Below are 25,980 nucleotides of genomic sequence, written 5' to 3' on the forward strand. Positions count from 1 at the left end.
TGTACCATAAAGGACTTTGTCTTTGTGCCATAAAACAATGAAACTATAAAGAACTGGAAACTGAACTTCAGAGAGCGTCCTGGGCGCAGCTCCTGCAGCTGAGAGGAGATCATGCAGCAGTTACAACTTCCACAACCACTGCTGCTGTTAGAGAAAACCTTCATGCTTCTGCAGATGCACTTTCTGTGTCATATCTTTAACTGAATCTCCTGCTGAGGATAAACAGTCCTGTGACCCTGAGGACACGGCGCTGGTGGTGAGGATAAAACCTGTGACTATTCTATTGGATGGACTTAATAACCTCTAGTCCAGGCTTCCTCCCTCTGACCCCGCATTGCTCCTCTAATCCCTTCCTTATACTGTATAACCTGTAATGACCTCTCTGAGCTCTCCCACCCATCCAATCTAATATTTGATTTTATCACTTTAAGTCATTTGGAAAATGTTATAGGTGTTGGAATTGAGGAATGAACCTGGAGTTAACCTGAATCCACCGTCTGCCAGTGTCTCTCTGCATGTGAGCGTCTCTTATTAACCTTTTCGTCTGTATTTCTCTGACTCACAGCGATTAAAGTTTTCTCACTGTTTCTGTCTTCAGCTCACACGATCCTGCAGAGAACCACTCACACTGATAATATAATGTGTCCACTAAAGAGGACAGTGTGATAAAACACCTGCTCTTTACCAGTGATGATGTCAACACGCAGAAAACTACTGGTTAACGATCTCCTTTTACAGACAAAAACTTCAAAATAGTCTTTGGTAACCAAAACCATGTTGCATGAATTACAGGGGTTTTGTCAATAAACAGTAAGTAAATAATTATGAGAGACTGATGAACTGTCATGGAGTCATATTCAACAAAGTTAGTATTACCACAAGGACTCGAGCTGAACAGCCGCCAAAAAATACTATCTATTAGAGATGTCTCTGTCGATTAATCGGACCTTAAAAACATATCTTTGTAAAATAAATGTGGGGTACAAAATGTCTACAAGCTGGTAACGTTAGGTAAAGTGTGTGTTAGTGCTAATGCTACCAGATAGCCTAAGTCTCTGTCACTAATGTAAGCCAACTTACGCTAACATTACCAGATCTTAGGTCTCAAATTATAGCTAACGTTAATGTTACCAGGTTCTTAAGTCTCAGCCAGTAATTTTAGCTGGCATATGCTAACGTTACAAGTTCTTGAGCCTCAAATGTTTGCTAATGTTCATGTTACAATGTTCTTAAGTCTCAGTCAGTAATGTTAGCTAACATTTGCTAACATTACAAGGACTTAAGTGTCATTTGTTAGCTAATATTAATGTTACTAGGTTCTTAAGTCTCAGTCAGTAATGTTAGCTAACATTTGCTAACGTTACAAGGACTTAAGTGTCATTTGTTAGCTAATATTAATGTTACTAGGTTCTTAAGTCTCAGTCAGTAATGTTAGTTAACAAATGCTAATGTTTCAGGATCTAAAGTCTCAAATGTTAGCTAACATTTGCTAACGTTACAAGGACTTATGTGTCAATTGTTAGCTAATGTTAATGGTACCAGGTTCTGAAGTCTCAGTCAGTAATGTTAGCTAACGTATGCTAACATTCACAGTCAATACATCTCAAATGTTAGCTTATGTGAATATTACCAGGTTCTTATAAAATTAGCGGGTCCTGGAAGGAAAAAAGTAACAATTTATGGACTAAATTCATCTTAAATCTCACAAAACATTAGCGAGGATGTGTCAAAGCACCCGAGACAAACAATGAGAAGGAGTAACGTTAGCCCAGCATGCAGACATTTAGACATGTAAGTAAAAATTAAGATACCATTAACAAAATGTATAAAGAATGTAAAATTAGGCTCTCTGTATAAATTTACTTATCACAGTACTGTTACACAGAGTGCTGCAGGAATAAGTCCTAAAACCCAGAAATGAGTTAGCATGTTAGCACTCCTGGTTCCCTTGCCTTGAAGTCTATGGGGTTTCTTTTAAATTGGGTTTTTGGTTAGATGTTTGAAATAAGGTTTGTGATTAACACAAGCTCAGTAGATCTTAACAGAGTGTGTCAGTAAACCCGGAACTCTGTTAGCGCTTTTAGCACTTCCGGTTCTCTCGTCTAAAAGTCAATACGTTTTTTGAATGGGATTTTGGTAAAATGCCTCACATAAGGTCTGTGGTTAACAAAAGCTTAAGCGAGTTTCAGGTTTTGTTCTACGACATAAAACACGTCAGTAAATACCCTACTTGTGAATTTTGAAGCTTTTACGTGTCGTTAAAAAGGCAGTTGCTAACAAGTTGCTCAATACGACTACAAACCCTGTCGGGGACATTAAATGTCATCACCCCCGAACAGGCGAGAGTGCTGGCAGTCCGCCATTACAGCTTCTTATTTAGCTTCAACAGTCCAATTTCCCCATTATATACAATGTTTTTAAAATAAAGCGGCCGAAATCAGTTGAAAGCTTAGTGTTGGTGACGTCATGCGACTGTGGAGTAGTCATGTAGTCCGTTAAAGCCTAATATTAGCTTTTTACTTCTGGCGATTCCATTTAAGATTCAAATGCGGTATGAAAGGTGTTCATATGTTAAGATTATCTCACTGAACAAATATCATAAACTTGTGTTAGCCACAGAGCTTATTTTCTGACATAATCCAAAACGCAATGCAAAAATCACATTCACTTTCTCTTCCGGGAACCAGCGCGATGCTAAACTTCCGGGTTTTGACGTCAGCCCTGGCACACTCTATATTTTGAAGTAAATACCCCACACATAAATATTTTAGCTACTGCTCACAAGTGGCTAAATGAGACACACTTTACAGTCTTGTTGTGGTGGTGATGTTGAAGTCATGTGACCGTGGTGTACTTAATTTAGCCTAACGTTAGCTTTATACTTCTGGTGACTGAATTTACGTTTTGAAAGTCATAATAGACGTGTTCATTGTGGAGATTATCTTGCTGAACAAAACGTGTAAATATCATAAATGTTTGTTGTTAATCAAAAACTGAATATAAATATCCCACTGGCTTTTTGATGAGAGAACCAGGGCGATGCTAACTCCCCGACCTACAAAAATCCGCCATCGCTGCAGCTCTCTGTTACGCTTTATCACTTCTGGCAACTTCCACACTCATCAACACTCTGTGTGGTCTCGCTTAGTGACAAGAACAAATAATCATCTTAAGACATTCATCTTTAAAGCCGTACTGTTACAGCTGCCAAACTACCTCACATCTCTTCTCTCATTTAAATCCTGTAACTACAGTCAACAGTCCCACAACTGAATAACCTTAGATGTGCCATATGAACCCAGTGAACTGCAATTTGCCCTCAGGCTACATCTGTTCATTCTCCTCGGAGAGAGTGTGTGACTTTCATTCATTCATTCTTTGTTTGTGGTTGTTCTAAGCCGGTCGTGTGCTTTTATGATTATGAATGTTCTCAGTTCGCTCTTTAAAATGAGATCTAAATCAGTAAGAACAGCTGATTAAATAAAGGTTAAAGAAATGTGGATGTTATGTTAATAGTACCTTCAGTTATAATGTCAGCTGTCGGCTCTTTAAATTTTTTTAGTCATTTAAACCAATAATCAATAAAAAAAGAATTATACATTAACTTGTTCAGAAGAATAAACACTAAAATAATATATGACTGTAAAATAATAATAAAATATACTAATTAACTCTGTACTAATCTTTCAATGAACAATTTGGGCAACAGGCAAACTGATGTTTTTATATTGGTGTATCTTTTGTTTTCTGTTGTTATTTATTGTTCCTTTGTTTCCACAGAAGCACAGAAATCTACACTATAGAAAAATAAATTACAGAGTTATAAAGTCATTCAGTCCTTCATTACACTTCCTGTTAAACAACCTTTAACAAAACCTTCTTTAACATGAAAAACATCAATAAATCAACAACAAAAAGCTTTTTTACAATATGTGATGCATCATAATTCCCTCTCTGATATCTGTTTTAAAGTGCTGTGAAAGATTACAAGATTACACTGAACATGTCATGAGAACGATAGAATTCACCTTCGCCCAGTAGTAATTTTTACTGAATAGAGCTTGAACGCTTCGCAATGTAAATCAATGCAGCTTCCGTGAGCTGTTTGTTGTGATCACCAGCTGCTTAGAGGTAATGATAGCTAGCTGCTAACAGCTAACAGCTAACTTAACTAGCTCTCCTCTTGTTGATTTTCGGCACAGCGACATTGCAGTGCAGTGGTTAGCATTGTAGCCAGTTCTTGGCTCGAACCCGGATGAGGGATTTGGGATTGGGAGCCCTTCTGTGTGGTGGTTGCATGTTCTCCCTGTGTCAGCGTGGGTTTTCTCCGGGTGCTCCGGTTTCCTCCCGCAGGTTAACTGGTAACCCTAAATTGTACGTGCACTTACAGATTTAGCAGAGTAACTCATTTCCATCTGTAGTCCTTAACAGTAATAGTTTTAGTAAAAAATAGTAACAGATACATTTTGATTTTTTCTTCCCCCATGTGTGGCGCCCCCTACAGACGACAGCGCCCTGTGCATTTGCTTACACTGCTTATGCAACGGGTCGACACTGGGTAGTTGCAGTAAGTGAGCAGGAATGACAGCGATTGTGAGCGTTCTTAGAGCCAGAGTGTGAAAATGTCAACTGGATTTACTGAGGAGAGGCACTTATAGAGTGGCATGAACACTGTGTGTGTGTGTGTGTGTGTGTGTGTGTGAACTTTCACTGTCTGTCACAAACAGGTTAACAAATCATTTCCCACTAACCTTGCAACAGACAAGAACAAAACCTGTACCTGTGCTAAAAATGGCGCCAGCTGTTGCCTCAAAATGCCTTAAAGACATGAAAATAAAAAATGCATGACAAAATGACTGCGTGTGAGAATTGTTATGGAGATTAGGAACGGGAAACAAACAAAAAGCAAAATAAAACGCACGTACCAAAGAAAAATAAAGCTATGTTCCTCTATAACTCTGGCTCAAGGACATAAACATTTCGAAGTACATACCAACAGCTGTGTTTGAGAACAACCAGACTTTTCGAGGCAAATGAGGAAAACACACAGCCAGGAAACATTTGGATAATGAATGACCTGAGCTGAGACAAATAAATTGTGTAAATAGGTTGTTCCGAAGCTGTGCTGCTGTGTTCACTAAAACAACACATGCTTGTTTCTTTATAAAAGATAGGTGAAGAAATGGAGACAGTGCTACAGCCTTGATAAAACCAATCCTGCTCGTGCGGCGCTGTCCGTGGCTTCCTCCCAACAACCCCTCCCCACCACCCCTTCACCACAGAGGGTCACCCTGCAGGACGCTGCGCTCACAGCTGTGGATGGCTCTCTGCATTAAGTGGGAGGGTGTAAATAAACAGTTGAACGGCGGGAGGCAGTCACTCTCAACCTCACGGAGGAAGCATCCATCACCATGGGTACCGACAGACGCAGAGCTCGCCCAGCTGTTTGAATGTATTATGTGCTGCTTCTCTGTGAATGCTGAACATCACCAATAAACCACGACTGGACAACTTTTTCTATTAGGCACACAGCAGCTGACGAAACTGGGCTGTGACTCATTCGCAAACTCACTCACTTAATTTTAGCAGCCTGCAGGTTTTCTACATGGGACGATGGTGTAAAGAAACTAAGTACATTTAAGCAGGCTTCATACTTATGCATCGAATCAATGCTGTAGCCTGACGTGCACCTCCCCAGAAATGTACCTACATACTGCAGCGACGCAGACCTCCTGTCTGTCTCTGTGAGCTGAAACCATTTCCCTCAGTGGAAACAAAGCTTTGATTTACTTTAATTTCACAGGTAAGAAACAATAAATTGTGAAGACAATATTAGCATTTTAAGTCTTGTGTGTGATTTATCCTGGCTGAAATATGAGCAGAGGAAATCTCCGCTAGCTGCTAGGCTAATTTATACAATGTAAAATACCATAGGCTTGCGCTAGTAACGTTAGCATGTTGTATTTGTTTGGAAAACATGTTTAGTATATGACAGTTGTTTTGTCAGTGAACCTTGTGAGCTGTAATGGAGCCAAAGTTTGTAACGTTACCTTTGTTAAATGCTGCTGTTGTCCCTGGCTTCATATGAGTAGAGGAAAAGTCTGCTAACTGCTAGGCTAATTTATACATTGTAAAATGCCATAGGCTTGTGCTAATAACGTTAGCATGTTGTATTTGTGGGGAAAATGTGTCCAGATAAAGACAAGTGTTTGTCTGTGAATGCTGCGAGTTATAGTGAAGCTGATTTGTGTTTGAAACTGTCTCTATTAAGCCATGTTTAATGTGTGTTTAATGTGTGTTTTGAAACATCTCATCTTTACAGCACTTCACAGAAACCCTGCTGCCCACTAGTGTTTTGGAGGTGTAACTGCAGAGTGACACAGACACACCACCACACAAGTAGAAATGCTCACAATGACGTAGGCTCTGCAAAGTATAAATCCTGCTAAAGTACAGTTTTGAGCTACTTCTACTGTACGCCACTTTAACCCTTCACTGCACATCAGTTACCTGCAGTCCAGTCGCCAGAAGAAAATGTTTTCATTGTTTCTGCAAACCACAGATTCATTAGCTATGTACGTTTCAAACATATCATATCAACCTTTATAAAGTGATGTAGTATATGAGGTGACTTTGTCATCAGGAAGTAGAGGAGGGGAGATGCCCACAAAGTTTATACTCTCCACACCACCAACAGCTGTGACGAGGCATTCTGTTTTCGGGTTGTCCGTCCCATCCCAATTTGGCACAAACATCCACTTGGATTCAAGGATGAACGGATTAGAATTTGGTGGTCAAAGGTAACAGGTCAAGGTCACCATGACCTGGTTTGTCCCATTCTCTTGAAAGCAATATCTCAATAACACCTCAGGGGATACGTCTTCATATTTGGCACAAATGTCCACTTCAACTCAGGGGTGAAGTAATTAGATTTTGGTGGTCAAAGGTCAAGGTCACTGTGACCTGGTCTGCCCCATTCTCATGAATGGGATATCTTAATAACACCTTGGGGGAATTTCTTCAAATTTGGCATAAACCTCCACTTGGATTTTGGTGGTCAAAGGTCACTGTGACCTGGTTTGTCCCATTCTCTTGAACGCACTATCTTAAGAATGCTTTGAGGAAATTTCCTCAAATTTGGGACAAACATCCAGTTAGACTCAATGATGCACTAATTATATTTTGGCAATCAAAGGTCAAGGTCTCTGTGACCTGGTTTGCCCCATTCTCTTGAACACAATATTTTAATAACACCTTGAGGGAATGTCTTCAAATTTGGCACAAACATCCACCTCAAAAAACATATTTTTGGCCATACGATGAAATGATGAGGTGATGACCTTAAATACCAGACAATGGTCATTGGGTTATCTGACGACAAGAGTTACCAGTTACTTTTAAGACTGTAAAATTAAAACAACAGAGACATTTAAGGATGAGACCTGCTCTTACTTGTAACTGAGTACTTCCACATTTTGTTATTGGTACTTTTATTTCAGTAATAAAACTAAGAGCGTCTTCCACCACTGAGAAGGGGGAGTAAATTTAAACCAGTTCAACACGACTGCCTGCAGCACATTTGGGGAAAGTGAAGTTATAGCTGCTTCCACCTGTTTTGAATTTTTAGGCCTAAAGTTAAACCATACAGTGCAATATAACTTAATTTTATTAGGTTATGTTTAACCGTAATGGGCTCTATGTTATTATCGCACATTGAAATTTATGATCTGAATCTACATTTTCTTTTTTCCAGCCTCCAAAAACTGTAAATCATTTCTACTTATTTCTACATCCCATTTTCACACCCTGCATATATGGTCCTGCGCCGCGCTGTAGATTTATGATGGTAAACTGTGAACATCTGTTCCCTCATAAATCTGTCCAACTGAGGAAGAACATGGCTTCTTCTTCATATGTTATCTCTTTATCTTCAATGGGCTGTTTTATTTCTGCAATCTGCCGTGTTTTTCAAATGATGATTGATGTTCAGCTCTGTTGAGTCAGGATCTCTCCGTCCCTGCTGCTTCACTAACCTCATTTCCCACACTGATCATTTAAAGGGTCACTTAGCTCCAGTCGTATTACTGTAATGTGGGGCCGACATGGAAAAATCTGACATTAGAAACTCTCAAGGCCTCACTGCCAGTCAATGTTTAATACAATCAACTTCCTTCCTGCTCGCAGATACATGAGCAATGCTGCATTTCTCCTGACTTCTACTGGGCTTTTAATTCTAATTAAACATCTTTCTGCAAGTGTACAGCCACAGCGAGACACGATGCACTGAGACTAACAGCGTCACTTAAAGTTAAGGGTCTTCTGTCCACGTCTAGTTTATGTTTTACCTGTTTGTCATGCATGACTTTTAAATTATACTGCGTTTGCCAGTTTTAAAAACCCAGACTTCACACTTTAATTGGAAATTTGCTGCCATTCAGGTTAAAAATGTGCAGGAACAAGTAGCAAGGTGTCGTATTTAATAGGGATTATTTCCCAAGAGAATTACATTTCTAAAATGAAAAGACTTAATAGAAACTGCAATGAAACCAAATTAAAGCCTCGTGTTAAGTGTGATGGATTACCCTGCTCCAGCAAATACAAAAATGTTGAAGTTGTTTGTCATCATTTACAAGAATAAAAAGCAGCTCACTGTGAAGGGAGGAAAACAAAACCTGTGGAGTGTGTTCACACAAACTAAGAGACGTGTAATTTGCTGACTGAAGACTGAACTCTGAAACTGCAGGAGAGGAAGATGGATACGTAGTGAGGGTGGGAATCAAACGTTGGCATTTTAAGTTTCTGCAAACCACAAATAACATTTGTACGTTTGATACATATCATATTAACGTCTCTGAAGTATTATGAGCTGGCACCACGGCGAGACGCCTGCAAAGCTGCACTCCACTGTCTGAGACCAACAATCAGCAACACAGGTAATTGTTACCGTGACATTGCTGTGTAATGTGTTGAGATATCGCCGTTTCCTGCTGGGATAACTCCATGAAACAGTGACATCACTGTGTTTCCTGTCAGGACAGCGCCACGAAAATTGGTAGTTTTCTTACCGAGATGTGACTGTGTTTCCTGCCGGGATAATGCCACAACCAGCAGCTGTTTTCTTACATGACATTGCTGTGTTTCCTGCAGGCATAGCTCCATGAAAAATCCATGACAATCAGTTGGGTTTGTACATACACGTTGCTGTGTTTGTAGCCGATTGTGCCACAAAAAGCAGCTAATTTTTTTACAAAGACAATGCTGCATTTCCTGCTGGGATGGTGCCTTGAAAAGGGGTCGTATTTTTACCAAGACAGCGCTGTGCTTTTGGTGGTACCATCAAAAACTGGGTATTTGATAGGGGTGGGAATCACCAGAAGATCCACAATACGATATTATCACGAAACTTAAGTCACGATACACTATTATTGTGATTACAAATATGTTGCAACAACAAATATATTGTGATTTATTACCTTTTTCAACTGTAAATTTTGGCCCCAAAGGAAAACTTCATCAAGTTCTGTTTTATTTAATAAGATAAAGTCAGTTCATCTCACATCAGCTGTTTTTTTTTTTTTTTTTTTTTTGCAGCTGCAAAATGTATCGAGGTTAGAGCTTAGATTGGGCCCACCTGAGCCTGTGCATGTTCTGTCTGAGCCCGGCCCGTCCCTTTAACCGTAATTATGAGCCCAAGCCCAGTTTAAACCCAACATTTTTTCTTAAGAATACGAACGTTGACATTGAAGGCTGACTCGCATCTTTCTTTCTTTCCATGGCAAGCCTTCGTCATGTGCCTCTTAAGTGTCGAGGTCCCCGTCTTTTGGCTGTCATATACCAGCATTGTGCTGCACTTGGTACACTCGACGAAGCCGACACACACGTTGTCACCGTTGACAACTCACATGTGCGCGGCCAGTGGCGCCATCAAGGTGTGATAAGTGGTTGGTTCCATAGCCTAGGTCTATTATGAGGAGAATTACCCGTCCGTGCGTTGTGGCGGGAAATTACAGCCCATGGGTCACCTAATCTAGGTGACTAAAAAGCAACTGATTATAGTATTCTCGTAGGATACCTGGTGTGTATGTGTGTTTACTTGTAGTGTTACTCAATGCATAGCCTCGCGTCACCAGAGCCTGGTTTCTATTCACTCTGAATTTTGTCTGGATTCTGGTTTCCGGTCTAGAGAGCGGATCCGGAATTCACCAAATTCACCAAAGTAAAACTTTAAATTCTGGCGCACCATCAATTTGCAGTGATGAAGGGTGTAAGAAAATCGATTAACTTAATGGCTTGGGGCTTTTCTTGTAAATTATATTCTTTAAATTAAAAAGTTTCACCGCATTTTTATTAGCTTGGTGATTTTATTTTGACGGAAAGGCGCATCCATCGAATTCCGGATCCAGTCTCACTCGCCCTGGTTCCAGTTCCTTACCAAAACGGCCACTAACGGCTCCAGACTGCTCAATGCATGAGTTGATGAGTTGAATCCATCAGCACACCTTAAATTTCACTGTGACAACTTTGACCATCACTTTAGTTTTTATATGACACACACTTTTAGTAATGACTTTAAAAATATAGATTCATTTGGAGCGGATTATGTGAAGGTCATATATTCTAATCCTCACTTCCTGTGGGCTCCAGCAACACTAAACCCCTGAGCTTGCCTGAGAAGGACTAAATGCACAAAGCTGCTATTTTGAAATATCCCATGGAGAGAGACTCTCACTGCAGCCTGTTCTATTTTGTTGTGAAAATGTGGGCGTGCAGCCTCGTTCTGTGGACGATAAACCAGGTGCAGACTGATAAAGGAGGAAATACAGTGAGTGACAACAACCCCGCCCACATTTAAGAGGACTGTCTGAACACACCGAGGGTCTAGGTACCATGTCTGAAGGCTTACTGCTGGTTCCAGAGGTGCTGGACTGAAAGGGTTTGGTGGAGACGGGACTCAGAAGCTAGCTTCTGTATTCCAGAGGATTTCTCTGTTCGACAAGACAGCACTTACATAAACTCAAACTGCTGCGAGACGAAAGACGTGGGAGAGGTATAACACAGTTGTCTTGTCTCATTATTGTTAACATAACAGATTCAGAAAGTGACAGCTCGTTTATTTATAATGCTAAATCTGAAATTCTCTCATCCATTCATATCACCACTGGCAGGCAGCTACTGTTTACCACACTGCCACCCAGTGGTTTCCCAGAGCGCCATCGTAATCATAAAGCCTCCAGAATAATAAACATATATATTTTAATTGGCCGCTGTTCCCCTTTAAAGGAAGGCAAAGATTTATTTTTATGTTATCTAAAGTTTAATTGATCCAGAGAGCCAGGAGGTTATATGTCACTGCAGAGCTGCACATTATTGATATGATATTCTCAGTATGTCCTGTATGAAATATGAGCTGAGCTGTAAGTGATATTTAAGTATATGTGTGGCACCATATGGGCGGTGTGTGTTTATTCTGTCTGTGCTGGACGTGTGTGACAGTACTGGCACACGCCATCCTCCTGTGCCTATAGTGGTATACTGCATTGATTGAGAGCAGCAGGTTGACATGTGTGAGGGGACACTGGATGAGGGGGAATATGGACATGTGACACTGCGGGAATCAGCAGCCAGGAGATTGACTAATCAACCCTGAATAGCTGGAGATAAACAGGAGCATCTGCACAGGAGGACATAGAGACAGATGGAAAGGCGAGCAGGCGAACAGAGGAATCATATCACACCTAGACGTTGGCAGACTCGTAGCGTAGACGAGCAGACTGGTTGGAGGTTTTTCAGTTATTTCAGAATTCCTATAAATATAACTCTCCTTTCAAACTGTCTTTTTTCCATTAAAGAAGTTTGATTTGTAACACAGCCAAATGGGTAACCTTCAGTTTTTTCAGTATAAAATAAAAGTTTTACTGAGTCTGGTGACCAGTGTTTGTACATCTGACTGGTGGGGAGGTCAGCTTCAATTTATGTTGCTTGCAACCAGTATTGTCAGGTGGGAAATGTAGGATTATCGTACCAGAGACTCAAAATTATCGTATTTTATGACATCCGTCATAACCAAAATAACAACCCTACTGATGCGCTACAGGCAAATATGGTCACTCTAGTGTTTACTTTTTTTCCATTTCCTTGGTTCTATTTTTCCTCTTCTTCTTCTTCTGTTTTGAATCTCATTCTTGCTCGACTTCCTGACGGGTCCTAGCGCCTCGTGGGGCGGGTACAGCTGACCATTCAGCCAATTGTGCTCATTGCTCAGAGACAAACGTCACCCGTATCTCACGCTAAGCAAAGTGTGATTGGCTGGAAACATGTCACATGGGAACAGATGCCTTCAGGGCTCACAAAAAACTCCGGCATACTGATTACAACCACACATTCATGAAATGGTCAAATTATCGTACATTTGGCCTTTTTTGGGATTACTGATCGTACATCGTACAGAGGGCCAAAAAATCATACAAATATGATAATTATCGTACACCTGGCAACGCTGCTTGCAGCGGTCCATCAACCATTAACCAGTGATTAAAAGTCCATTTTTAGGAAAAAAGAAAAGCACTTACTTTAGTCTGGCGCTCCATCGACTCGATCAGCTTTAGCACCACATTTCGAAGCACTATCCATTTAGACGAGGTGAGATTTTTGTAATGTAAGTGTTGTAAGATGTTTTTGAGGCTAAAAATAGTAATGAGGCTAAAAACAGAGTTCAAATGACGTTTTTCCAAACAACTTTTTATGTCGGGGCTTCAGGACACTTGGATCACTACGGACGAGCAGTATGGAGATATTTTGTGGTTTCAATGATGTGTTTTTGGACGTTTGAATCTGGGGCGCCGTCAGCCTCCATTAGGTGGAGTTGTGTTGCTACCTCCTCTCCCCTTGGATCTCTGCAAGTGATGTGAGGACTCTAAAACTTCACCTGAGCCTCCCTCGGCATATGGGTGAGTAGATAATGGCTGAATTTTCATTTTTGGGTGCACTATCCCTTTAAAGTGGATCAAATTGCAGAGAGCAGCTGTCCCTGTGCTGTTCCTTCACCCACAGCCCTCTGATAGTTAATTTAGGAAGTGTACAGGTAAGACATTAGAGACAAACCTGCCTTGCACTGTCTTACTATTCTTTTGTTCTAGTTGTGTGAACATGCGGAAACATAGGGTGCATACCTAAATCCAATCTGATGCTCTTCAGAAACAGGACATTCTATTTCTGCATTCATTAACGCACCATTAAGTTAATCATACAATGACTCTGCTTGGTGCTCTGAGTGTGGTGTGCTGAAAAAACAAACTGTACATTCCAGCAGCGCTCCAAGTTCACCAACTGTACAGTTTGTGCCAAAGTGCACTCCGGTACTCAGAGTATTTCTGAACACATCCACAGTGCCTAATGCCCACCCTCTGGTCTCCACTGGTTAGCTAATGTTAGTCTTAGCCGCTCTGCACTGTGCACCACCCAGGTTGGATGGGAGGCAGCTGGCGGTGCTACTCAGTCATGATTATCCAACACAATCTCATCTCAACTTCAATCGTACAGCCGTGAAAGGTATCTTTTTGTTTACCGCCTTCACCCGTCCCTCACACCACACAGTACTGCCATGCTCGTTCACACCCTGGTTACATCCCGTACTGATCACTGTAACTTGCTTCTTTTTCCCTCTCAAGTCCATCCAGAACTCTGCCTCTCACACCATCATCTCTGGAACTCCCTCCCACCAGACATTCATAACATCAACTCTCTTTCCACTTTTAAATCCCATCTCAAAACTCTTCATTAAATCATAACACTGTTTGCAGTCGTTTCACCGTGTAGCTTCAGTGGTTTGAGGCATGGCAGTGATGTCCTTTGACACCATGATCTTCCAAACTTCATACCTGCTGTATGCTCTGTATGTGTTACTCTTCACTTTGATTCGGGGATGTTGGACCTCCTGTAAACTTCATGCTCATATCATATTTATCACTGTATTGGCAGCTGTATTTAGCTGATAAGCACCAGGATTTAAATTCTGGCATTTAACCCATGACCCATGCATTGCAACCTGCACAAAACAGCAGCAGTTTACCTTCCCTGCATATCAGGTTTGATCCAAAAATGGCTGTCCCACCTTCTGCATCAAGCAGAATTTGAAGCCAGGACCAGTCTGACTGCACTGGGTGCATACTGCACCTGATAGTCTTGATGAAGCAGTCTTGATTTACTGTATAGCAGTCCCTCTATAGGGAGACAGCTGGCAGCAAGGCCTCAGATCACGCTGACATACTGGAATCAAGCCAGCCAAGGACTCTATGTCCCACAGAAGTTTCACTGAACATACCTGCAGGCAGGCCAAAGGCATGAAGACATGAGACAAGAAAGAACGGCCCGAGTGCTGAGAGGATGAGAGGGGATGGAGAGACACTGAGGGATGACAAGCTGAGAGGAAAAAACAAAGAGCTAGATCTGCAGAATAGAAGAAGAAGAGTGTGTGAGAGCATCGTAGCATCTTCTGTCCACGCTCAGTATCAGTGCGCTCGTAGTCCCAGTGTAAACATGGAGGAGTGTTTGTGCTGTGCTGGTTCTTTGAACTGAGTGACTCTACAGACAGACAGGAGGCAGACGACAGGTTAGCAAAAGGTCAACAACACATTCCATGTCCTCAAACGACACCTTGTGTATGATGCCGAAAACTAAATGAGTGCACTGTATGTACAGAACATTACACTGTGAGGGGCCCTCTGTGCGCGCTCAGTCTGCTGATCAGACTGGACAGCAGCCGCCTGTTTCATCTATTTAAATACTTTCAAAACTAAATATTAACAAACGATGCCTTTAATGGCAGTGTCCTGTTAGGAGGATTCTTAAAAAAATATGAGGTACATTTTTTTTTGTATAAGTTAAGATCACAACTACAGTTGGCAGGTGTAGTTCGGTAGAGAGAAAATAGCTCCCACATGAAACTGCTAACAACAACCTCTGTGGATTATCTTGAGTAATGTCATTAAAGTTGAGCTTTTCAAATGTGTTTTTTGGCGCTTCAAGCGCCACAGGCAGAGTGCCATCAGGTTCCATTATGCCAGAGAGAAGGCAGACATCTCTACGGCTGATATCTCCAACACTTGTTAGGGGAGCACAGGCAAACTCCTAACACTGGGTGAACTGTAACAAAGACTTTTTAGGTGGTTAAACAGGGTCGATCCGATCATGCCTCTGGCCAGTTGATCACAATACCACCAAACAGTGTCCCCTGAAAGTCTACAGAGATTGGACGTGTTCTAGCACATCCAATGCATCAAAACATTGTTTTCTAGTTGGAGCCGCGTTTGCCTCGTTTTCAAACTGTATGCTTTGACTAAAATGAACAATGACAGCAATATAGTCCACGATGAGCAGCGCTAAAATCAACCTGCGTAGTTGTCCCTCCATTGTGACATTAGAAAGTGTCACATTTATCTTGCAAGTGTACTCTTCTTCAACGTTTGCTTTACTTCCTGGATTTTTCCCACATGGAAATTCTGACCAATCAAGAGCAGCTTTCTCACACAAGGCATTTGATCTGGTCCTCTTGTAAATGCTGCCGTGAGAACACCAACCAACTCTAGGCAATTATACAACTTTGGAACAACATGAGTCCCTGATTCAGACCAAAGGAGACCACTCTAGGGCTGACAACAGTCTAACAGATGAATGGTGTCTAACCTGCAGGTTTATTTGTAGAAACAGTGAAAAGACAAAACCAAGATAGTTCTGTTGACTTTGACTGAAGCGTATGATACATCAGGGTTAATTTAAATGGAGTCTGGTGGGTTTGGTGATGGCAATTTCAAGGCTGTTTCTGGTTAAACAAAAAGAATCTTGCTCTTTAACACAAAGCTCTATCTCTGTAGGGATCCTTTCCAGAATGCTGTCAGACACTTGCAACCAATCTGAGCCTGTCAGTGACAAAAACAGGGATTGCATTGCAGACAGTTTTGCCACTGCTGGCTGCAGCGCTCTCTTTCAATACTTGATCAAACGTTGTTCCTATCAGTTACTTAGACACAAAAACATGAGAAAACAGAGTTCAGGTAAAAAAACTAAAGACGTTTCCCTTTAATGATTCACAACTCAGAAAGATTCTACAAACAGTCGAATAATGTGGCCGACACACTGTATGTGTAAAGACCCTGAATATCTCTCTCTGAAGTAAATTCCATGACTTTCACAGTTCAAATAAATCCATTTCCTCTCACCTTATCTGTCAGAAGATACTGGATGTTTTAAGAAAAAAGATGGTAGTAAACTCAGCTGTGATTAAGGACACTGACCTCCATCCTGCTGCAGAAAACTGAACTGTTCTTTGTGTTATATGTTGTCGCAGGCTTCGCATTGCTACAGACTCTTCATCCTTATTTACTCTACAACTGGTGCTGCTGACGATCCAGCCAGGGTTTATTTAAAGACTAATAAGGATTTACAGTTTGTTCACTTCAACAGTTTACAGCTGCCACTCACACATTGGCTCTACAACAACGGTATTGATTGGCTCATTCAGTCCAGCTCGTTTATTAATGTGGAGTTTTCATGGACGTACTGATCAGTGCTGGGATTACTCTGTCGAAGTGTTCACAGTGATCTGGGCCTCAGTGTGCAGACTGAGTTTTCTTATTTTGTGGTGCAGTTGGGAATAAATGGAAATGAGGCCAGTCAGAGTCCAAATCTCAGTCCAGTGGAGATTTTGTGGCTAGACATGAAGAAGGCGACAGAGCTTGAAGAACGGGAAAAAACTACTTTGACTTAGCGATTCTCTCGTAAGTCGGCCCGTTCTTCACCGTCCCCGTCATCTGACGGTTAATGGCCTCTTCGTTTGCGAGGACAAGGAGGGCGCGCAATTCCTTGTCTCCCCAGTTGCTCATCTTTACAGTGTCTGTCAGGTTTGTGTTTCCCTCTTGCTACTAGCTGCTCGCTAATTCCTGCTATCAGCTGTTTCCTGTTAGTCCACCGCCAGTGGCTCGCACGTGCAGCGTCATCAACAGCTCCTCCCACAAGTCATCAACAGCTCCACCCACAAGTCATCAACAGCTCCTCCCGTTGTGGAAGGCCGCCTCGGTCGGTTTAAACTAAAAAGGTTCCACCAATATGTCTACCCTACGAGGAGGAAAATTGGGCACCTCGGATCAACTCGCCAATCCGGCTCTGTGTGTCTAAACACTCGCAGCTTGCTGGCAAAACGGCCCAACATTCGCGGGAAATCTGGCAGTGTGAAAGGGGCTAATGAAATGCAGTAATTCTAAGGGAGCATACTGCTGAATAATAGTAATCTGTGAAGTTACAGTTAAAGACAGTAACTTTACAGGAACTTACTGTTATATCACAGTAATGTAATCAGCTTTAACTGTGAGGTCACAACTAAATATAGCAGTTTACGGTAGAATACTGCTAAATACACATAGATAATGTAATAATTGGGCACGGATGATTCATTGGGCTACTGGCTGATAAGACAAACCTGACCTCGGTCTGGATCTTGTATTTGATTATTTACATGTAATTAGCGACGATCATCTCTGTGCTATATTCTCACTTCACTGAGTTTAATGTTAAGTGACAGTAAAACATGAGCAAACGACGTGGCAGAAAGAGTCCTGAGAGAAATAAAAATCACAGGCATGTGTTTTAATATGCATTTAAAACCTGAACGAGCACAAACATCTATTCTGCATAAATTAAATTAGATGGATTCAAACTGGCTTACAGCAGGAGGAGGATACACTGTTAAAACCCGGCAGCTTCTGTTCCGTGATGTCAACCTCCAAAAGAGCAGAAAACTGTACGTACTGTAAGTTCTCTTTTGCATTATGTATAATTAATGTTTGAAGGCAGAAACACTGGTACAATGAGGCAGATGTTTACAGACACAGCTGCTGTATGCAATGGTCCAATGGTCAAGTGATACAGTGCAAAAAAAAAAAAAAAAAAAAGCCGCCCACCCTTAGTTTGCAGGAGCAAAAAAAAACAAAAAACAAAAAACAAAACTGTCTTTTTCATGAGGCTGACCTATTTTAAAGCAAAGTGATATCATGCATGTTTTAACAGAAATGTTCTGGTCAAGACGCACGAGGGAGGAACAAGCGAGGGAGCGCTAATTAAAAGATTCCAAATTGCCCTGCGCTCAACTACCAATTAAATAGGTAATGAAGCCAGCTTCATTATAAAAGTACAACCCAAGGAAAAGAAAATGACGCAGGCGCCGGCACTGCTGCAAAACAACAGAGAGCTGCAGTGGTGTGTTCAGGGTCCTGACGGACGTTCAGTTGTGATGTGGAGATGAAACTATGGAAAGCTCTTAAGCAGCATTGTTTTCTCTTCATATTGTTTGTGGATGTATTTTAGGAACTCTGCCTGGTTTGTGTCCCTGCACGGATTTCACCAGCCAACACAGTGGTTGACTTGCCACGCCTGCTCACTGACCACTGCAGTGGAATGAATGAGAAAGAGTTTATTTAAATGGCCGATGTCCATTTGAGTGTCACTGACTGAGATGTAGTGAACTGTAACGATGTTGTTTTATCATGCTGTGATGGCGAACATGTCACGTTACGTTATTTCACCTTGGTTTGGTAATTTATCAGTTAAGTTCCAACTTGGGGTGAGCGGTATATAGATTATACTTGATGCATCGTGGCTTGCTTCCCATGGGATATATGAAATGGCTAATTCGCTAACATTAAGTGTAAAATGTCACGTCATTTTTTTTTAGCCACCGGGATGAGACTGTGTTTTGGCGTCTCACACACCGTGCCGCCCATCCAGATCACTTTCTCCTGAGCAGGCAAGGTGTGTTTCTCATCTGCCGGGCTCAAGACTGCTACTATCTGGTTGCATTTTGCTACCATGGAGCACCACTGCAACGAGCAAACTCATCACATTTAACAGTGCCGTGGTAACAGTTTAACTTAATGAGACTACCTATAGCTTAAGCAGCAGATGCGTGTGTCTTTGTACCTGCAGGGCTCCAGACCAGGACTATTTAATCACGTTTTGCGACCACGGAGCACCACTGCCATGTGCAAAATCATCATGTTTAACAGTGCTGTGGTAAAACTTTAACTCAATGAGATTAACAATAGCTTAAGCAGAGGGTATGTGAGTCTTTGTACCTGCAGGACTCCACATCAGGACTATTCAGTCACATTTTGCGACCATGGAGCTCCACTGCCATGTGCAAAATCATCACGTTTAACAGCGCCATGGTAAAAGGTTAATGTAATGAGATTAACAATAGCGTGAGCAGAGGAAGTGTGTGTCTTTGTACCTGCAGGACTCCAGACCACTACTATTTAGTCACATTTTGCGACCACAGAGCACCACCACCACATGTGAATATCATTAATATATGGAATGAAGAGCTGCTGGTTTGTTTCCAGCTGACAGTGAGCAAATCGCTATGTTTAATGGCACCGTGGCAACAGTTTAAAAGGTTCACCATACTTTCTTTAACTTTATTATGACAGTAGCTACTTAATTTCACTTTATTTTGACTGTAGTTTATTCAATAATTCTGTATTTTAGTGATCTACAGTACTTAAGAGGACATTTCAAAATATTTAGTTTTATATTCTATGTCGCGACAGTCTTAAGATATTGCCCAGACCTAGTTGAAACATAGAATGAAAAAAAAAGATGGACAAATAACAGCTCCCCAAAGGTGAAACCAAAACATCTCGTTCGCCCCCTGGTGGCTGGATGCAGTATGGGAAATTTAATTAGTTGTTTGATGCTCTAAAAAGGGGATTTAATGTCATGATTGACAGCTGTGTGTACTAATCTATGTGCTTGCTATCAATGGTGCTGCTCACGATTGGTCGGACAGGTGTTTCGGCAGTTTGGGACACCGTTTACATGAGCAGGAAAGAGGGGTTAACCCAGGGACAGCAGAGGTGCAGTGTGAATCGCCCTGTGCTTAGGGTAACCCCAGGTTAACAGTGTGTGTGTGAAGTGGGGCTAACTTAGCCGAGGGCTAACCTTAAATATGCAGAATATGCAGTGTGAAAAGTGGTTCACTGTGGTGCCAACGGGAGGTCACACCACCAACCTGTGACTGTTTCCACACAGCATCAGAGCCTGTTCTTTAAAGTTAAAAGACAGTCACTTTGGCTCTCTGGAAATGTGCTCGTTCACCTCGTCGTTGAGTTTTGATTGATGCCAACATCAGTGAATTTAATGATCAGTGCATTAAATGTAATTACTGCTGAGTGAAGACGAACCCGAACACTCTGACACACCTGCACTCATTCATATGCAACATCACGCAAAAAGCAAACAACTAAAAATATAAAACTACAGCTGACTGCGAAGCGCTCGTGGGTGTTCATGTTTTATTCATTCAAAAAAAGATTTCTGAGGGAAGAGTGTTTCTTATCTTCCCCCGTGGACAGATACTGTACGTCTTCTTCCTCTGCTTTATATCACTGTGATTTTTCGGGTGGAAAAATCCTCAGTGAACCCAGAATGCACTCAGTGGCACCAACACACATCTCCTTCTCCACACGTTCACACACACACACACACACACACACACACACACACACACACACACACACAGTCTCTCAGCATGATTGCAGCAATAGTCTCAGGGAGCCCGATGATGACTCATTCAATGCTCCAATGTCATGTATGTGCACACAGACGCACACAACGAGATAATGAGATCTCATCCAGCTCCTGTTGGCCCCGTATGCCCTCTAATGCGGCAGCAGAACAACTGGGCCACTTAGCAATATACGTGACCACATACACACACTCGAGCGAGCCGTCTGATTGGTCCAAGTAGGTCAGCTCTTCCTAAACATGACTGGGCCACAGAGACGCACACACACACAGAAACACAATTGCTGGCACACGAACGAGCTGGCGATCTGATTGGCCGTTGTGGGCTGTGCGTTCTGTACATCACTGCGTATCTGAGCCACAGGTGCCTGGGGAAGGGTGTGCGTTGCCGTAGCAACACGAAGCAGAGGGCGGGAATAAGTTATGGCGCTGTGATGTGAGGAGACTATCAATGATGGAGGGTAATACATGTGCGACTCCCTCTGACTGACTGAGGGAGGGATGGAGGGAGAGGACAGAGGGTGTCTAAGGTAAGACATTTATGTCGGAGGAGACACATCCATCTTTGTCTCTCTCTGTCCTTCCTCCCACATCATTCTCTCTGTTTCCCAGTCGCTCCCTCCTCCCACCTCTCCTTCTATTACTCCTCACACTCTCCCTGTGCACTGTCTCTCCCTCGTCTTCCCACTTTGTCAAATAAAGAACAGCGTGTGACCAAACTCCTGGATTACATCAGTGGATTACAGCGAGCAGAGTTAATATGCAGCAGCAGTGCCGAGCATCAACAATCGTCCTGTTAAAGCTGCTCCACAGTTACAGTAACCGACGATGATTTTGGACTCGTTATGTCCGCTGTGGAACGCCCTGATGTTCCCGCTGAAACTCCACGCCTCCTCCTGCAAGACAAACTTGAATATTCCAGAACAGTCCCAGTTTCTTTCCTGAGAATTCCAAACATGAAGTCCATCACTGATGCAGTTATTGGGGTTTAATGTGAGAGCGATAACGAGATAACAATACAAATCAGATCGGGGCAAAATAACTTCACTCCAACTCTCAGCAGCGTGATGGTGACATCACTGCCTCCTCAGTCAAATAGCTTTTCAGTAGTGAAGTTAATTAATTGACTGAGTAGCGCGGAAGCTTTTTCCACCAGGAAAAGCTCTACCCTAAAACTGAGGGTAAGTCATGTGACTGACGCCAGTGCCACACCAAGGCATATAGATGAGGGAAGCACTTCCTGTATGACATCACATACTAATCCTTCTGCTTGCTGCTTTGCTATTGGCTTTTCTTGGCAAGACCCGCCCTCCTCTGCCTCTGATTGGCTTTAAAACAGGAGTACGCAATCAAATTGGTGACATCACAGTAACTACTAGGGCTGCACCCTGACAGTCAACCACAAAGCTCATTAGTCGGCAAGATTTCATTGGTTGCTTAGTTGCAGGGAAAAAAAAAATCAAAAGTGCAACTCTATCAGGAGCTGCACCTTGTCAAAATAAATCCAAACTTTATATGACTGGACCATGTGTGACTTTACTTTGAAAGGACAGACACAGGAAGTGTCCTCGTCAGGTTAATCTCCAGGGCTGGTACCTGTGGTTATTCCACAGGCTAGTTAGTAACATGTCGGGCAGGAAATCCAAAGTGTGGGATCATTTTGAGAAGGTGAAGGACGAACCCAAGGTGATATGTAAACTCATCTTCATTGGTCGACTACAAACATGACGTATCATGTGAAACATGGAAGTAGCTACATGCCCATTAGCCCACAGCGTCATTAACAGGCGGCTCGCTCAGTGTGTGACGTGCACTTGGAGATAAAATATAGGCCTATATTAATGAAGGTTCATTAGTACGGTTTGTATTTCTCTGTAATGTAGCACAGTGTTAACAATGTCAGTGAACCTTGTGAGCTGTAATGGAGCCCGATTTTTGTGACGTCACCTTTGTTAAATGTTGCTGTTGTCCCTGGCTTCATATGAGAGAGGAAATTTCGGCTAGCCGCTAAGCTAATTTATACAATGTAAAATGCCATAGGCTTGTGCTAATAACGTTAGCATGTTGTATTTGTTTGGAAAACGTGTTTAGTATAAGACAGTTGTTTTGTCAGTGAACCTTGTGAGCTGTAATGGAGCTGAATCTTGTAACGTTACCTTTGTTAAATGTTGCTGTTGTCCCTGGCTTCATATGAGTAGAGGAAAAGTCTGCTAGCTGTTAGGCTAATTAGTACAATGTAAAATACCATAGGCTTGTGCTAATAACGTTAGCATGTTGTATTTGTGGGGAAAATGTGTCCAGATAAAGACAAGTGTTTGTCTGTGAATGCTGCGAGTTATAGTGAAGCTGATTTGTGTTTGAAACTGTCTCTATTAAGCCATGTTTACTGTGTGTTTAATGTGTGTCTAATGTGTGTTTTGAATCAACTGCACTTTACAGCACTTCACAGAAACCTCAATGCCAACTAGTGTTTCGGAGGTGTAACTGTTGTGCAGCTGTATGTTTTCAAACAGGGGAATAAAATCTCTGTCTTTGCATTTTATTTTGATCTGGTTTTATGAAACTGCTTGTGACATCTCGAGCCAATTGTGTAGAAAACACTGAGATATAAATTCGTGTATCACCAGTCAGCCTGTAAATACTCAGATATGAGTTTCTGTCCATATCATCCAGCCCTAATCTGAACCAAAGCACCAACGGACAGACCGACATCACCATCCCTGAAGCCATGCTGCCTGTGTGGGTAAAAATCTACTGTAATGTGTTTAAAGTTTAAAACCTCAGACCACACTGAACACTTTCTCACCTCTCTGTGGACAGACTGAAGACATGACGTCTATCGTAAGAGATAAAATCTCCAAAACCGTTGACCATAAATGTGGGATATGACTTTTTCAGCAGGCCAAACCTTGTTTACCGCGAACATGCACCAACTGAAGCATGGCGAGATAAGTTTACGTCTCACCCTCAGTTAGGGATGCTTCCAGCTACAAACTTCCCACAGACTTGCATTTCATGCCAAATCTCTTCAGTATGAGGTTTCTTTGCAAAGACGTGTTTCTGCAGCGCTTAATGACCTTTACTGCAAAGCACTCTTTCCATCTCTCTTAATCTCCTGTCTGTCTCCACTCTGTATCATCTAATAAGGCAGAAATGCCATTTAAATGCCAGTTATGATGCAAAGAACTGAAAAGATAAGAGATGAAAAACAGGAAAAACTTTTTTTTCTTGTATTCATTCGAGTACAATAACAAGAGATGAGAGCAAGAGAAGAAGTGGACGAGCCCGCGGAGCCTCTTGTTACTGAGGGGAGGGACAGTGTGAGCAAAGCATGCTGGTAAACAAAATAAAAAGGGAACTCACCGCTGCATTCTTCATGGATCTCCGTGTTTACTCTTCTAACTTTCCGAGGCTCATAGTGCGCTGAGTTAAATCTGCCTGGGACTTCTTTATTCTGTGTGACTTCCCTCCAGAGTCAGAAAAGCCGCTGAGGCTCCCCAGAACTTGTGCCGCTCCGTGGGTAGCTTTACTTCTCTGGAGGCGTCACAGGGTGAAGCTCAAGGCAGGGGGTGCTTCTGAGTCTCTTCTGTGATCTCCGAAGGCCTCTTGGGAAACTGCTGATTTATGCTACTGCTTAGATGGGGAGGCGTGTGTATGATGTGACTTTGCTGAGAAGCATATGAAATGAAGATGCCTGCCAGGCAGGACTCCTGAGTCTCTCTCTGCTTCTCTGGAGGCCTCCCTGGCTACTGTTGCTATACTCCTGCCTCTAAGGCAAATGGAAGATGCTGAAGTGAGTCGTCTACTGGGTAGATTGAAGCACCAGGCTGGTGAGCATGTGTTTCCTGCTGTGTGTGGACTGAAGCACCAGGATAGTGAACGCTGTTGTTGAAAAGTTCCCTTCAGTAGAAGTCCTTGAGAGTCTGCTGAGGTATATAGTTTCCTGCCAGGTTTATTGTACACAGGGTGTGTGAGGCTAATGTGAGTGTGTAGCTGCCGCTCTGGCAATATGACACTTTTCCTTGCGGTAATAACGAGCCCGAGCTCCAGGCTACAAGTGTGGATCAGTACGATTTAGGCAGTGAGCAGGTCTGAGCTGGCAGGTGGTAAGAGGTCCAAGGTCATTGCTGGTCGTCATGGTTGCAGTGAAGAGAGCTTCAGAGGCAATACAGGTTGTCATGGTAACAGCAGCGAGAGGTCACAGGTGTGTTTTTGCTCTGTGTTCCAGTCACTAGGTTGGCTGTTTCGGTGGAGGAGGTAGGCAGTGGGAGAGAATCCCTGAGGTAAATGGAGAAATGTTGCACGAAGAGAAGAAGAGGAACGGCTAATAAATTGCTTTCACTTGTTTTGTTTTCTTCCTTTTCTATTTCTGTGGGAGGTAGAGAGCAGAGGAGGTGATCTCTGATTGGATCGGAGGACAAGGAGAGGACGGCGGGAGGTAGTGTTGTCTCAGTCTCGACTAGATTCTTCTGTCTTATGTCTTTTTTGAGAGAGAGGATGCTGGTGGTTTTTCCCAGAGTCCATCTGAAGGAGTCGATGCTCCGCTCTGCCTCCTAACACGCACCGGTAGGCGTCATCAGGGGCTTCACCTGCAGGAGACAACACACAGAGACGGGTTAGAATCTGACCACAGCACATTTATTATTAAAAATATCAGGATGTCCTTCATCAGAGAGTCAGTTTGTGATTTTCACGGACAGAATCTCTGATATTGGAGCTCAATTTGGTGATTTCAAACTCAGCAAGTTCTTTGGATTTAAGCAGGATTTACACTGTGTCACTCTGCAGTTACACCTCCAGAACACTAGTTGGCGGCAGGGTTCTGTGAAGTTTAGTTGATTCAAAACACACAATAAACACACAATAAACATGGCTTAATAGAGACAACTTCATTATAACTCGCAGCATTTTCCCCACAAATACAACATGCTAACGTTACTAGGATTCCAAAATCCAAAGAACAAAAAGTTTCAGAGTATAATTAAGAGTTTAATGGTGTTTTGTTTGCTTTTATCACAACACTACAAAGTTCAAGTACCAAATAATCACCAACAGCCCGGTGAGAAGCCACTTTCAGGCAGCAACATGTTAAACAAATGTTCATTTAGACCTGAAAGATTAGGATTAGACTAAACTATACTGCGGTTGAGATTTGTTTAGTTTTAGGAGCAAAGATGGCTTTGCAAAGGTCAGGGAAAGATCATGGTAGGTTAAATAAAACCAATGTTAACTCTATGTAGGATTCAGGAAGTAAACTGTGTTCTCTGAAGTCAGAGTCACGTCTTGATGGCCCAATTATCCACTGTGATCGTCTCTCCAAGAGGTTCTGCAGCATTATAACGATGTTGCACCTTTGCTTCTGAGAGATAACAGTCATAATTGCACCACCACTAAAGGTCCCTGTCAAAG

At 42.3% G+C, this 25,980-nt stretch overlaps 1 protein-coding gene across 3 annotated transcripts in view; it reads right to left on the bottom strand.

Moving 5' to 3' along the window:
• Window positions 1-25,980, bottom strand: part of LOC125879295 (thyroid hormone receptor alpha) — a 170,676-nt gene that overhangs the window by 75,585 nt on the left and 69,111 nt on the right. For all 3 annotated transcript variants that reach the window (XM_049561096.1, XM_049561094.1, XM_049561095.1), the window contains one exon: window positions 23,935-25,160. The gene's annotated coding sequence lies outside the window, so the exon portion shown is untranslated. The remainder of the gene's footprint in view (window positions 1-23,934; window positions 25,161-25,980) is intronic.

The sequence above is a fragment of the Epinephelus fuscoguttatus genome, linkage group LG19 (genome assembly GCF_011397635.1).
Source record: "Epinephelus fuscoguttatus linkage group LG19, E.fuscoguttatus.final_Chr_v1".
NCBI classification, from domain to species: domain Eukaryota; kingdom Metazoa; phylum Chordata; class Actinopteri; order Perciformes; family Serranidae; genus Epinephelus; species Epinephelus fuscoguttatus.